The 14,794-nt window shown below is 42.9% G+C and overlaps 1 protein-coding gene across 1 annotated transcript in view; it reads right to left on the minus strand.

Annotated features, from left to right (window-relative positions):
• Nucleotides 1-14,477, minus strand: part of nrxn2b (neurexin 2b) — a 769,387-nt gene extending 754,910 nt beyond the window's left edge. The window contains 1 exon segment of the mRNA XM_071206612.1: nucleotides 14,350-14,477. The gene's annotated coding sequence lies outside the window, so the exon portion shown is untranslated.
• Nucleotides 14,478-14,794: the final 317 nt, after the last annotated feature.

Genomic DNA, 14,794 nt, shown 5'->3' on the forward strand with positions numbered 1-14,794 from the left:
TTCATGACTGCAATGGATCAAACCTTCTTTTTTGTAACAATTCCCTTAAGTGCCTGTTGCTGATCAAATGATACATTTAAATGTATATTTGCCATTAAATGTTGACATACTTGTCATACAGAAAAATCTGTCCATAATTCTGCAACTCTGTTATATTCTCATACATCCGCAGGGTGCTCTCAGTCCATCTTGTCAAAGTCAATCTCGTCAATTGTATTACTCAACTTGAACCAATGCATATTTTAAGAGCTCCACTGTGCGTGAGGGAAAACATTTGAAATAAAAAGAATAAAATCAGAAAATGGTTACATGCCTTTTTTTTTAATCTCACTGAGCCAGTCAGGGAAATATGAAATATATCTATTTGCAATTTCAGGCTACAGCCTACAGCTAGCTCTGACATACCCGGTCCCTTGCCCTCCACTCTCAGGAATAAGAGGCAAGGAAAAGGCCTGAAGGGTTGTGAAAGCCATGCCATGAGCTACAGGTCTCTATCTCAAGCTTCAGTCCCTCTGTTTCTCTGTCTGTGTTTGCTTCACCTCTCACCCTGGTCGTGAACATGACTATGTGTGATACGTTCCTGCTCACGTTGCATCTTGAGGCATATTCCGTGCCCTCTACGCACGCTAAAGGAAATGGGTAATAGCTGCAATCTCCTTACTCCTCCACATCCCTTCCCACAACTGCCCTCGCAGCCTGCAGCTCACTATCCAAACTCTATGGTTGAGTTCCCCTTGAGTTCACCGGCTGCCTATTCGACGCAGCATAATCAGTGGAGCATATGAATGAGGGATGAGATGCTTTGGTAACAATGGAGGAGGAAGACAGACAGAGTGGAGAGGAAAGCATCAACCCACATGTAGGATTCACTACAGCATTATACCGGAGGACATTTCACTAACCTGTGAAGCTGAGAGTTCTTACAGTAAGGATAACATTCCAGATGGAGTATGGGCCAAGAGAGATGAGTGAGAGCCTCAGAGACACCTATCTAAGGGCATGATTTGGATTCAAACCCATACGATTTAACCAGATCTCACGTGAGCCCCAGCCTGAGGGGCTATTCACTTCCCCACAGGAAATGACTGCTAGAGGTGAACATTTAAGCCACCTGTTTCCCTACCCTATAAACAAATGCATTAGCCATTCCCAAGGCCTCAGTAAATTCATTAAAGCAGCAGGGAGTGGACCAGGGGGAGACAGGTGACCCCTTCTTCCAGCTGACTGACAGCCAAGGTGAGGCAAAGTCAAACCACAGGTTGCTCCCTGCACCCTCACTAAACCTCATTGTCTTTCAGGCTGTTTCTTTTTCTGGGAGACTCCTACTGTGTAAAGTGAAAAGGCCATTTTGTTTACCCCCTTCTTCCCATACATTCCTTCCTCTATCTTACCAAATTGTCTGTTTTTTTGTTTTATATAGTCATCCACTTTGTGCTTGTTCTGCCCCTGGTAGCCACAAACAAGCCACAACGTACATTAAAAGCTGCCCATTCCTCTTATATGACACTTTGCCCTTCTTACTGTTTGTAGCTGCACATTGGTGGCATACATATTGCCCTATATGTTAACAGATGCACACACAGAAACTTACTCAGATATGGCATTGATTGAGAAGAAATCCCCAACTCTTTCACTACAATTGTGAGAGCAAACACAACATACTGTGGGTGTACATAGATGCTCCCTATGCCTTCACCTCCTTGTACCCTCTCACCTCTCTCTCTGTGTGTCTGTGTGTCTGCTGTGACACCCAGCAGCTGTCCAACGCCATGTCATGGCCTATCAGGACCATCTGTAGGGGTGGGAAAGGCATTAGCTGCCCCATCAGCATACTCATTTTACCCTTCCTTAGGTCACAGGTGGCGCCTGGGGACATCAACAGGTCACACACTTGCACAACATGCATAATGCATGCATATACAACTTTCTCTCGAAAGTCACGTAGGTCATCTAAAGCAGTGCTTCTCAAAGTGTGGTCCGCGGACCACTGGTGGTCCGTCAGCGCCCCTAGTGGTCCGTGAGTATATTGGTAAAATTTCACATTTGAAATAAATAAATGTATTTCAGTTTTTCGCACTCTCGCGGGAATATCTCCGCAATGGAACGAGCTTAAGTTTCACTTTCGATTGCATGATATAGCCCACATAAACACCTTCATCACACATGTTGCCACTTGTTTGTACCATTTTCAGGCGATTTGTAAAAATGATGTGTTTTTGGATATTTGTGGAGTTAGGTGGTCCGCGAGTGTTTTTTTTTTGGTTAAGTGGTCCTTGGTATGAAAAAGTTTGAGAAACACTGATCTAAAGGATGTGATCATTCTTGCCGACACACAGTTTTAAAATGTATTTAAATCCTGCATGATGGATACTTAAGACATCCCTTTGTATTTTGATGTCAACTAAGATACATTTGATCACATTTACACACACACAATCACACACACACACACACACACACACACACACACACACACACACACACACACACACACACACACACACACACACAAATGCATACTGAGCACAACTGCTTTCACAATGTACTACATAAATCCCTTACAGTGTTTATTTGACTGAAAATCTTCCAAAATTGCACATGTGGTCAGACAAAATGTATGCACTTCAAAAGAGCTTACATAGATTTTCCGCAGCTACCTTGAGTGCACTGAGGGGCTTGGGCTTAACATGACCTCATCACTACATTTACAACATTACCTGACGCAAGACGCCGCAGCACCAAACATCAAAGGGCTCCAGTCAGCAGTTCTCTCCTTAAGCCTCTGTTATGCTGGTTTCAAGTCTGGCTTGGTTTGAAAAAAAGTACAAAAACACGACGAAGAAAAGAAATGCTGCAAGTAAGAGAAGAGTCGGGTAAGGATGAAAGGACAAGGGGGTAAGAGGAGGTGGGGGGGAGGAGGAAGTCCTACAGTCATTATTAGGAAAGCCGAGGGCTGTAAATCAGACGTAATCATAGCAGTGCTTTCCCACAAGAGCCACAAGCCCTTCCCACTGGCTTCACACAAGCCAATAATTAATAAAAATGGCAGCTTAAGCCATCCCCAGTCCACACATACACACAAATAAACAACCTTTGTCTTTAGAAAAAGGCTGCCTGAGTCGCTTCATGGTTGTTTACTTCCTGAGAACTGCCATTCATTTCTGCAACAGCAGTTGATAGAAAATATTGTAAGTACTGTCAAGAAGGTAAACAATGTCTGCACCAAGCCAGAATCAGAATACAAAAGGATGGGGGGGAAAGGTAGAGGCAGAAGACAGACAAATATTGAAAACAGTTTTTAAAATGCGCCATTCAAATACCATGAGCACACAAACAAATACTAAGACACACACACATGCACACCTCTAACTCTTCATACACAAGCTAGGGCACCAGTCATTCCACAGGGAGCTCTGCACACTAACTCAGAGGACACACCGCCTCTACGATACACACTCTCACTCACAACACGTGGGAAGAGGCAGCAGGAGAGAGCAGAAGTCCAGGGTCTGGAGCTACCCAAGGTTCCCACTCCCACTCCCTCGAAAAACGATTGTCTGGAGAAGAGATTGGGGAGTGGAGGAAGAATTGGCTGAGGACAATAAGTGTCCACAGCCATGACTCAGCAGCGTGGCTCTGCTTTCGGCACACGCTCTGTTTACGTGCACGGAGTACGCCACTGTCAGACTGTTTACTTATACCTTTGATATGCAATTGAGTTTCCCTGCTGCTATGAATAAGGCTGCTGACTGAATAACCCTGTTTACCGACAGAATGGACCACCGGAAGCCTACAGTTTTCATTTACATACTTTTTATTTTTATTTGTATACAATATTGATAAAAGAAATGCACTGCTAGGAGGAAGTAAATTAAAGGAACACACTCCAAATACTAGCTGGTCTTCTAATATTCTCAATCTAACCTAGGATGTGAAAAAGATGTATGCAAAAGGTGATTAACATAAACAGTGCTTGTCGATCCCATGAATACAATTCCTGACATTATAACTGTGGAAGAAAACACTGCCAAACAAACCGAAGTGTGCGACAGGAAGTGAAGTACAGAGAGTGTTAATGCAGCTTGATTGTAACATAGTGGAGATATTTTCCGGTCCCTTATTGCTGTATTGACTCGGTGAAAAGATTCCTGTTTCAAAGGTTGGTTTCAGGTTCTGCAGAATGGCAAGGATGAAATATGAGTGCAACAGTTTGCACTGAGCCAATCGATGTTAGGAGTTTTGTAACACGATTAATAGTCTACATGTAATTCATTATTGATATATGTGCTCTCCTACATCTACCTGCTATTTGTTAGAAGCTACCTTTGAAAGCTTCAGAGAGAAAATTGATTTTAAAAATGTTAAAAGTATTGACTTTTCTACAGAAATGGAGTTTAAATCATGAACTACACCATGTATAGAGCATGTGTGCAGCATGGGTGACCAGGGTGAGGCAGCATCTCTTGTGGTGAGCTACTAGTAGAAACTGAAAGGTTTTGTGCAATACAATTACAACTATTTGCCTGTACAGCACTTTGGTCTGGAGGTTTAAAGTGCTTTAGAAATAAAGTTGTATTGTATTGTAATACAAAAGTCATTGTAAAAGTCAAGGTTAGCTGATTTACCCGTGTGGGTTTTGTGGAGAAAAAAGTGTAATTAATGCGGTTTTCTGACCAAATGAATCCTATTTAGTCTCATCGTGCTCGTTTGGTTATTTTAGAGTGCACTCTTATTTTGAAAAATAATTACATGAAAAGGTATCTTAATGATTTGCATGCCCTCACCTAAAATAATATTCATTGTCAATGCTTTTTTTACATTTTTATAAATCTTAAAAAGAGGTTGCATCCAGACAAATTAGTGTCTTTACCATGATCCAACTAACTGGTAATAAGCATGCTTGGGCTTAATGACTTGTTGCTAACTACATCTTTGAACACCCATAACATCCAACTCAAGTCATTACCATCCGAATAAAGAAAAAACAGGGCACAGTGTGCGTGAGCAGAAACAATGCATGCGAACAGAGAACTGTCCGTCATGCTGAATCCACAGCCGCTCACAACACAGTGGCAGTGCTGGGAGCTGCCTGTGAAGTATGTGGTGCTGAAGTGTGCCAATGGGCCGTGTGCATAAGGCCTGTCCTTCCTTGATGGTCATTGAGTCCTCACGGTCTATCCCACAGTGCATCTTGCACCCATTGTTTCCGGTTCAGCTGTCCCACTCTGAACCGGATAGGCTGGAGGTGGCAATGCACTGTGGGATATGCCACAAGCACTTAATGACAAGGTTACTGGAATGCTCAGAGCAGACACTAAGCGTTAAACTGTAAGTAGTGGAGTGAGGGGAAATGAGCAAAGATGAATAAAGCAACAATATTAAGGAAATGATATGCGATGTTTGGGTCAGGCTTGTCTTTGACGCACACAACAATTTGATAGGGCTTTGCTGAACATTGTCTTCGTGTTTCTATACAACCCATTGTGGTCTGAAAAGGTTCAAGCCTTGAGCTAGGCCTTTTCTTTGAGAGTCTGCTGATTCAGAGTTGTTCCCCTTCACCCAGATATCAATGTAAATGCTTTCTGCAACTGACGGATGATTAAACTTACTGGCTGATATTTGACGTATCTTCTGAATTTCAATCTGTACAAAACATGGCAGCTGTAATACAAAGTTATACTTTTTACAGAATTCATTTTTGGAATAAATGTAAGCTAAAGAAATAAGTGTTAGCCAAAAGCATTTATTTTCTTTTATATCTGTGATTTATTACACCTGCTGTAGTTTAAATTGTTGTTCACAAGATGTTACGAGTCACATCAGCTTCTTTACACGGCCCATATTTTACTGATTATTCCAGCACACATCTATTGTGCTCAAACAGTTTGAAGTGTTTGCTGCTCTGATTTAAATGCCATGGCAGAGACTGAGCTTGTGAGGTGTAGCATTGATTTGCAAGGCTATATACTTTATATACACGAATAGTATGATGTTTATGATCACATTGGGTTGGAGTGAACATTGCTTTCCTGTGGCAATCCATATATAATAAAAATCCAGATGTATAATTAATTATGCAGCCATCATGATAAATTAATTGAATTTCTCAACAGGAATCTCCATTCTCACATTCAATATATTCAGTCAACAAACAAAACAATACTGATGTCTTCTGCCATTAAATATTGATGAGTTTGATCATTTTGCAAATGTCGAAAAAAACCTGGTAATTATCAAAACCTCTGCACTTTGAGAAAGGCAGGGACGTCATGTGTCTTTCCCTCCCTGGCAACAAAGAAGGAGATGGAGACATTAATGTAAGAGGAGAGAACAACACGCTCGCTCTGTCCTCATTGGCTTGCCCCGGGCTACACAGGTGTGACTAAGTCTTATAGATTCACGGCTGATGGCAGAGCACGGTTAGTGAGTGAATAGTGGGTAACCGGAGCAAAGTGCCCGCCTTGCAGATCCTTGGAGAAAATGGCTTGGCAAGAGAGAGAGCTCTCGATCGATAATACTCTGAAGAAGTTTGATAGGTTTTTGGTGGGGCCGACTTTCAACACAGCATCTGTGCTCTGGATGACCTAAGAGCTCTGCTGGTTTCCTACCATCTTGTTTTCTCTGTTGATTCCCTGTCAGCCTGGAAGCTATTCACTTGGATGATATTGATCTTTCCTCTTACTGAATAGTGGACACTATTACCCAACTGTTTTTCTTGTCTAATTTGTTCTGAGAAGGTCAAATTGTATACACCTGTGTTTAGGAGGAACTGCCACAGAGATTTGATATATGAAACCTAACCTAACCTATACATGTTAAGAAATCCTGTATTGTGCATCTGAATGTCATAAAAAAAGGTAAATAAGCAACAAGTCATAACCCCACTCTGCATCCCTGCTGCTGATACAATATGTGGCACCGTGTCCCACCTTTTACAGCTTGCTATACACCAGGGGCAATGTCAAATCTTAGTTATTCTAGGGACTTGCTGCGGAATTGGAGGGAGGCACAATACATGCACGCCAGTCCCGAAATACCATGCCAAATGGTGTGACACTGATAAACCCTGGACTGCTCCTTTGGAAAAATGGAAGAGAGACGGAGAGAAAGGAGAGAAAGGGAGACTTGGAACCCCTGTGAGTGCTAAACCCCCGCAATCAGCAGCATTAATGGCAAGAGGCTCCGATCCCAAAACAATCAGATCGGAGCTTATTTCATATCTGGGCAAGAGGCTACAGCTTTGGACATCTTCCGACATTTGAAATTAAACAATAATATACTGATTCGTTAATAAGATATTGACTATGACAATGTTATATGTTATATAACACCAATAGAGCTTAGTATCAGTGACGTAAGTGCTATTTTTTTAGCACTGCACTTAACCCGTCCAATATCCAATCTTTCCAGTCATGTGTTGTTCCTTTTTTTCTCTGGGAAATGTATAAATAAATAAAATATGTACTGTGTCACTATTGGGCTATATTTGTTTTAGAGTTGATCAAACAAGGTACATTGCTTTAAAACAGTGTTTCTTAAACTTTTTCATACCAAGGACCACTTAACCAATAAAAAAACACAACTCCACAAATATAAAAAAAACACATGGTTTTTCTAGAATAGATTACAAATCGCCAGAAATTGGTACAAACAGGTGGCAACATGTGTGACGAAGGTGTTGCACTGGGCTATATCATGCAATCGAAGGTGAAACTTAAGCTTGCTCCATTGCGGAGATATTCCCGCGAGAGTGCGGAAAACTTGAATGTGAAATGTTACCAATATACGCACGGACCACTAGGGGGCGCTCACGGACCACCAGTGGTCCGCGGACCACACTTTGAGAAGCACTGCTTTAAAACATATGTTTTCATTATGATGTTAAAATCGAACACGTAGTAAATACGCGTATTGCGCATGGTTGTGAATAAGAAATATGAAAGTGTAGCAGAAAAACGTATGCAACAACAGTGCACTAAACAGCTATGAATATCCGGGTACGGCAAGGGACGTGGTCCAAAAGACGAAGGAAAAGTCTGCACTGCATCAGAGCAGTCACTCAGCAAGTCTCACTAAAGCTCTGGATTGATGGTTGGATTGAAATGGCTGGACTGAGATGGAGGGACGGACGGATTGTCTGCGACTCTGCTCTCCCTCTCTCTCCGCCCCCGTCCTCCCCCTCTTTTCCTCTTACCATCAATTAGAAACACTCAGCCTTCACGTCTCTGCTTTTCCCCTTCAAACTGTGAAAGTGGCAACCAAAGTGGCAAATGTGACACAGGCCTCATATGGCCCTGACAAAGAGGAAGATGGCAAAGAAAAGCTGCATCGACACAAGAGAAGCCATTAAAACTAATGTTTGTAACGGGACATATGGTACAAACAAAAATTAACACCTTAGCTATCAAACCTTCAATTTGTACCTCCGCCAAAAAGCCAAGTAAATGTGGAAGAACTACAGTTAGTGCATCAAAACAAGATACATAACAACTATAAAAAATACAATAAAGCTGAATGTGATTGAATTCCAGTACCCATTTCATTCTTATGTTCTCTGTTGAATCCCAAAATGGTGACAGCAGTCATCGCTCAATTGTGCTTGTCTATTCCTGGCTCATTACAGCTGAGAGAATGGTGCTGTACAATTGGTTGACCCTTCCTGCTCAACCTATGTCCTTGACTGCTGAGAGCGCTCCACGAGAGAGTTCTATGGGATAAATGGTGGCTATTCCCACTCTCTGCCCTGTGGCTGTCTGCAAACAAAGAGCCATGGTATCCGTTACTAGAGAAGGCTGACGAAGGTACGCTGGCTGCACAAACCCAATGCAGGCATGCCCCAACTCTCTAAAAAGGACCCATTGTGCCCCGCCAAAGCCTTTCCCTCTTAGCGGTGAAGTGGCCATTGTGGCCCGCAGAATAGGCAACCCTCTCCATTGCCTGGCAGGTAAAGTGACGCCGTGATGAGGCTGAGTGTGGCCGCGGTCGTAACAGTAGACAGTCTCTCAGTATCTTGACCTCCATCAGCCCCAGAGTGCCCCCTGTGGCTCTATTCTCCCAACAGGTGGGGGCCATCCAGACTTAATTCCAGCCGGTGAATAGAGCCATAGGAACAGGTGCATTCTGATATTGGAAATAGCCGATATTGGAGTTGTGCGGTTGACAGTTTTTACCATGTACGTCTCAACTTTGGACAACTGGTATTGATTTTGCTGCAGGGGTGGTTCTTTGGAAATACATTCCTGTATGACAGGAGAGACAAAAGCCTCATGGATTTCTGGGAGAGGAATAAAGTGCGGTGGAGCACAGCAATTCTCTTAAGAGTTCCACACAGTGAGCAATATTTTACAGCTTTGCTCAGTCAGCTAAGGAGTTTGGAAGAGGAGTTTAAAAGAAAGAAACAAAAACAGTGGCAAAACATTCATTGCATGTGGGGCTGACGACGCCGTATGTCCATGGTGTTAACTACAGTTTATATGCTGTGTTAGTATAGGGAACACAATTAAAAAGTAATGACTGAGCTTTCTATACTTTCTATATTTACTACAGTTTTAAAAATGCTGTCTATTTTTCAGGTGGATAATCTCATGACATGCTTTGTTGACCAGAGAAAGAATCCATTAAACATTCCTCTAGAGACAAAAAGGCTTATCATGGGATTAGCTTTTATTTGATTGCAAATGGCTCTGTCCAAACAAGTAAGTGACACTGGTCAAGTCCAGCGCTTAGCAACTGCTATTGTTTAGCTAGATATGGAAGTATTATGCAAACACATTGTATGATTATGCACAACTAGAAATAGTGCTGGATGAGTGATATCCCACAGTATAAGGATTAGTAACTAACACCCACTCTTCAATTATGAGCATAACACTCTTATGTTGGCTTTTTGTGTCCCATATTCCATGTTATGCAACCTGCTCCAGTTTGAAATAGAATCATTTCACAGCTAACCACATGTTAGCATATGCCACAATGGATACTGTTGGAGAAAATACAAGTTGTCTCCTTTTTATGGGTTGTTTTAATGCACTGATACTATGTGTGACTCTGCACTGTGGACGACCTTGCAGCTGCCTCTTCCAATGATAGGAGGACACAGGGCATTTCAGGTTGTCGATATTTATGAGAGGACACATACTTGTTGTCTCCTGAATACCTCATGGGGCAAAGAGCAACAGTGGCGTGAAGGAAGTACGTGACTCTTTCCAGAAGACGTCCCCGACACCTTTCCGACACCTGCGGATGATATTAGCGCCATCTCGATTTACGACTTTGTTGTTGTCTCCGTGTTTTGGACAGACAAAGATGTCTTCGTGTGGATGATGACACAAAGCCACATGAGTCTCTAAAAAACACTACTGTTTCCAACAAACTTAGAGAAGAAGGACTTCAGGTCTTGCAGGTGAACACGATACATCATCCTCAACAGAATGTTAATGTCAGCTTGCTTTGTCCAGAACGTGCCCTCTCAAGGGGGGAGGTAGGGAGTCTGGGGTGATATTTTGAAACCTGAGAAACAGCAGCTGCCGTTGCACTGGAGTTACGTGGGTTAAACAGCTCACTGGCGGGTGCTAAGGAGATATGTCTCACACTTGAAACATAAACCGGTCCTGATCAACTTTCCAGCCCAAAATCCTCCCAAGTCGAAGTTGGGTGACACCCGAGGGAGATGATATTTGAGGTGAGGCCAAAAAGAGACAAGATACTCACATTACAAAATGCCTGTTTTATCCCTCTATTATTGATACTCCCTTATTCTCTTTAGGAATATCAAGCTGAGCTGAAAATATGGAAATGCAAATATTTCAAATCTAACCACTGGAGGCTACGGCGAACATCTTCATTAATTCATTGGCCTGCTTTTTGTGGGTTACTCTGATTTTTAAAAAGGAGGCTGGGATTCCATTACTTTCAACTGTTTGAGAGAGAAAAAAAGCCCTCATCCAAGATTCAAAAGTGCGTGCGAGCGCCCATGAATTCATGACCCAATCTTTGCGGAATACAGTAGAGTATGTGGCAAAAACACTCACGTCTCTCAACTACTTCTCAATTAGAAAGCCAAAGGCAAGTTGTTTAAAGCTGCGCAGAGAGCTTTAAACCCAACTGCTGCTATCACGCATCAATGTTGAGCCCTTTTTCTCTGGCGCCGACAGAATGACAGGAGATGTACTGACATCCTCAATAATAAGTATCCTGCTAGAATGACTCATATTAGTACAAATCTAGACACGATATCCTACCGGTGAGGCCACACAGGAGGAAAGGGCGTAACTCGATCAGATCGATGGGCCATACTGTATCCCTTCCCTCTATCTTTCCACCACCCCTTTCCTTTCTCTCACACATCATTCCATGCAATCACTCAGACACAAAAAGCGGTCTTTCAATCCAGCTGTCCATCATAGGCTGTTCTACCTCGACGCAGCAACTGCTTAATCAAAAGAAAAAAAGGGAGATTGAAGGGCAAGACAAAAGCGCTACCGGGGCACGTCTTGTTCATAATGGCACCCACAGCTAAAATGGAAGGAGTTAGGAGGAGTAGGGAGAAATCTTTCTATCACATTCCTTCCTCTTTTTTATGCAAGGGAAAGTGTCTGTCTTCCTTATAGCTCCCCTAAGCTCCTTTAACCTCTCTTCTCTCCCACTCTGCGGGTGGATGCTGGACGGGAAGATGGATGAGGGCCAGACGGCAAGCGGCAGAAGAGTGAGTTAATGAGGCCGATTGCTCTCTTTGCCTCCTTGCGAGGGATTACAGGAAGATTGCCCATTCTGATTCTCTTCTCTTACAATGTTCAATCCCTCGGTCTCTGGGGCGGTGAACTGGAGGGGTGCCACGGGGCGGGGAGGGGAGGGGCGTGGGGAGGGGCGTGGGGAGGGTGTGAGGGCCAATGTTTTGATAGAGGTGAGATAGAAGACAAGAGTGTCTCGGCTCTCTGTCAGGGGAAGATGACAGCTGCTCAAAACACTGACCTGCGAAAGGATAGAGTTTCTGACTGATGCTTGCAATCTGACAGCTGCTTCACAGGCTGTGCTTGGCCTAAATATACCCGGCATGAGACTGAATATCTTATAAATCGAGCTCCATCATTAGATCCAGTGCCTCTTCAGATTCAATATACAGAAATGCACAACACACATTTACAACAGCTCAAAGTATGCATTTGAAAAGGCGTTGTTATTCCGCAGTGTTCAAATGGCATGCTGATGACCCAACATGATGGCATTTGAGTTGAAACGCTGGAGATTTAGTATGCAGGAAGAGTTGTTAGGAGCCTAATGTCACAGGGATGAGCGAACACAAAGAGAAGCACGGGACCTCAAATCCACTTCTTGCACTCACCGCTAGCGAACAGTGAAAAGGTCTGGAGAAATTATTCAAATTGCAGGGGAATTTGCAATTATTATAAGTCATCTCAACCCAAAAAAGCAATGTTAAGCACCCTTCATGAAGTACACTGAAAGCTTGGAGAACAAAACTGGCATCATGTATGGGCCCACTTTCTGTCTCCTATTGTATTATTATAAAGAGGAGAAGCTACTTGGTATTTCCAGAGCCATTGTCTAAACCAGACTGATAGTTGGTATTTTTTGGCTAATAACGGATGTGCTCAGGAAAAGTAATATTGGTGATGTAATTCTTCAGATAAATGTCTATGCATGTACCCACTGGGCAACAACATGTAGTTTTGATCCATTGATCAAGTGTCAGTGGAGTCTTCCAACAGAGTCCTGGCTTTATGAGAGCACACATGTCTGGCATGTCAAAGGAAATGAGTCAAATCACCTCGCTTGTACAGGGCTTGATTTGCATTAAGAGGACAGAAAACTCAATAAGCACTACCTTTTCCAGTGTGTGCTTCAGCAAATAATCCATACTGTTTTATATGTTCCTCTTCAACCAATTAGTTCATGGCAGTCATTCGCAGCTGGGAGACTTTTCATCAAAATGCACACTTAACTATAAAAAAATCTAAGAAGAATTTAAAAAAAAAGTGAATTCCTGACATTTACACTGTCTATCAAGAAAGTATGATAAGTGATTTTAGTGATCAAAATGCAAATATTTATGAAAAATTAAGCGAGCAGTCTCGTATTTATTCTGAAAAACTGAACACATCTTCTGTATAAAAAGGGAGAGTAGCTCAGCGTTTCCACAGACGCGTATGTGGTGTCCGCTTTCCTCCTCTCCTCCCATCCCTGCGCCGCTGAACTAACCTTACCTACATCAATCTGTTTCATTAGTGTTAGCACAACTAAACCCACTACCCGACTGGTATCACATAATCAGTGAACTACCGGCTTGTAGTCCTTGTTACATTTCCTCTCGTTCGGGGATTTTGTGTAGAGACACCGTTACGCGCCCCAGTGGGCGTTTGGCGACACGGTGGCGCAGGAGTCGCTGCATACAGTTGCAGCAGGACTCGGCGCAACATAAAGCCCCCAAATATATACGTACTGTCCTGTACGCATTTTACCACGTCGTGCTGTTCACCTTAACTTAGAGATAAACACTTATCGGAGAGCATTAACACCACAGAGGGTCAGACCAGACAGGCTGCCCTCCAGCACCCAATTATAATGCAGCTGTCCAGTAAAGAAAGTATACCCTCCGGTGGCCTAATTCCCCGCATCAAAAAGCTTCTATTATAGCAAAATATACATTAGTTGTATATAATTAATGATAAACTAGGGCGATGTTGGCAAAATCATGATCGACTCTACAATCCAGCAACATTTTTAATTCAGGGATTTGGAGTCAAGGAGAAGTACGTGTGCAAGTAATCATGCTGTGTGTGTGAAAATTAGACCATGTACTGTATTATCAACAGACTACACTGTGTGTCTACAATTTAGAGAAACACATCTAAACGGGAGCTGTTGAAATAAAACGATACCCGAGTGTCGGAAGCTGGAATAATAACCCTTTCACAACTAAGTCAAGTCGTCTCCGTAAATAAATCCACATTTTACAGCAAAACTGACTTTCAGAGATCACTCTGTGATATTTTGTTCCTGAATTCCCACACTCTGTCACGCGTGGCTTCAAACATAGACGTCCATCACACCGAATGCAACGTGTCTGCTCCCAGAACCGCAGAAAACAAACAGCAGAACACGAATCCACTCGCTTCCCAAATCTCCTCCAAATATTGACCCATTACGCATCGTTTGCTGCTGGCTCCCTCTCAGTGGAACAAACAATTGTTAATAATTGGTATATTATGATAAGTCTAATTCTAAGACATTTTCCATTGACTTCACCTGTCATCATGTGTACGGCTTTAGTATAGAGTGAGAAATCCCCCCACAGAAATATGTAGTCACAGAAAAGAAGAGAAAAGTCCTTACTTGTGTTTTGCAGCAATTCCTGCAAGGATAATATCCTCCAGTCTTGGGGAGGTTTGTAAAGATCCCTGGATAAATCTGTAGCAGTTCACGCTTCTTTGTTTCTTTTTTTTTATCCAGAGCGTAGAGGAGACCAGATCGAAGGTTTTCTTTACCCCCTCTCTCCTTCAAGACAGATGTGAGTCCTGGCCGACTCGCTCCACCTGCATCCCCGCTGGAAATACCAACCACACGGCAGAACATGCGACTTCAGATTCGTTTTCAGAATAAAACTGCTACATTTGTATGTAATTCGGTTGCTTTTATTGTGGAGGTTCTGTTTAGCGGATGCTTCTGTGTGCTTCTGGGGGATTTGACGCATCTCTACCTGCATCCACTGGAAGAGACACAGCAGCATCAGCAGCGGCACCGCACTGAGGAAGCCGCCCACAGAGACACGCCCCACTCC

Source organism: Pseudochaenichthys georgianus, chromosome 18, assembly GCF_902827115.2.
Source record: "Pseudochaenichthys georgianus chromosome 18, fPseGeo1.2, whole genome shotgun sequence".
Classification (NCBI taxonomy): domain Eukaryota; kingdom Metazoa; phylum Chordata; class Actinopteri; order Perciformes; family Channichthyidae; genus Pseudochaenichthys; species Pseudochaenichthys georgianus.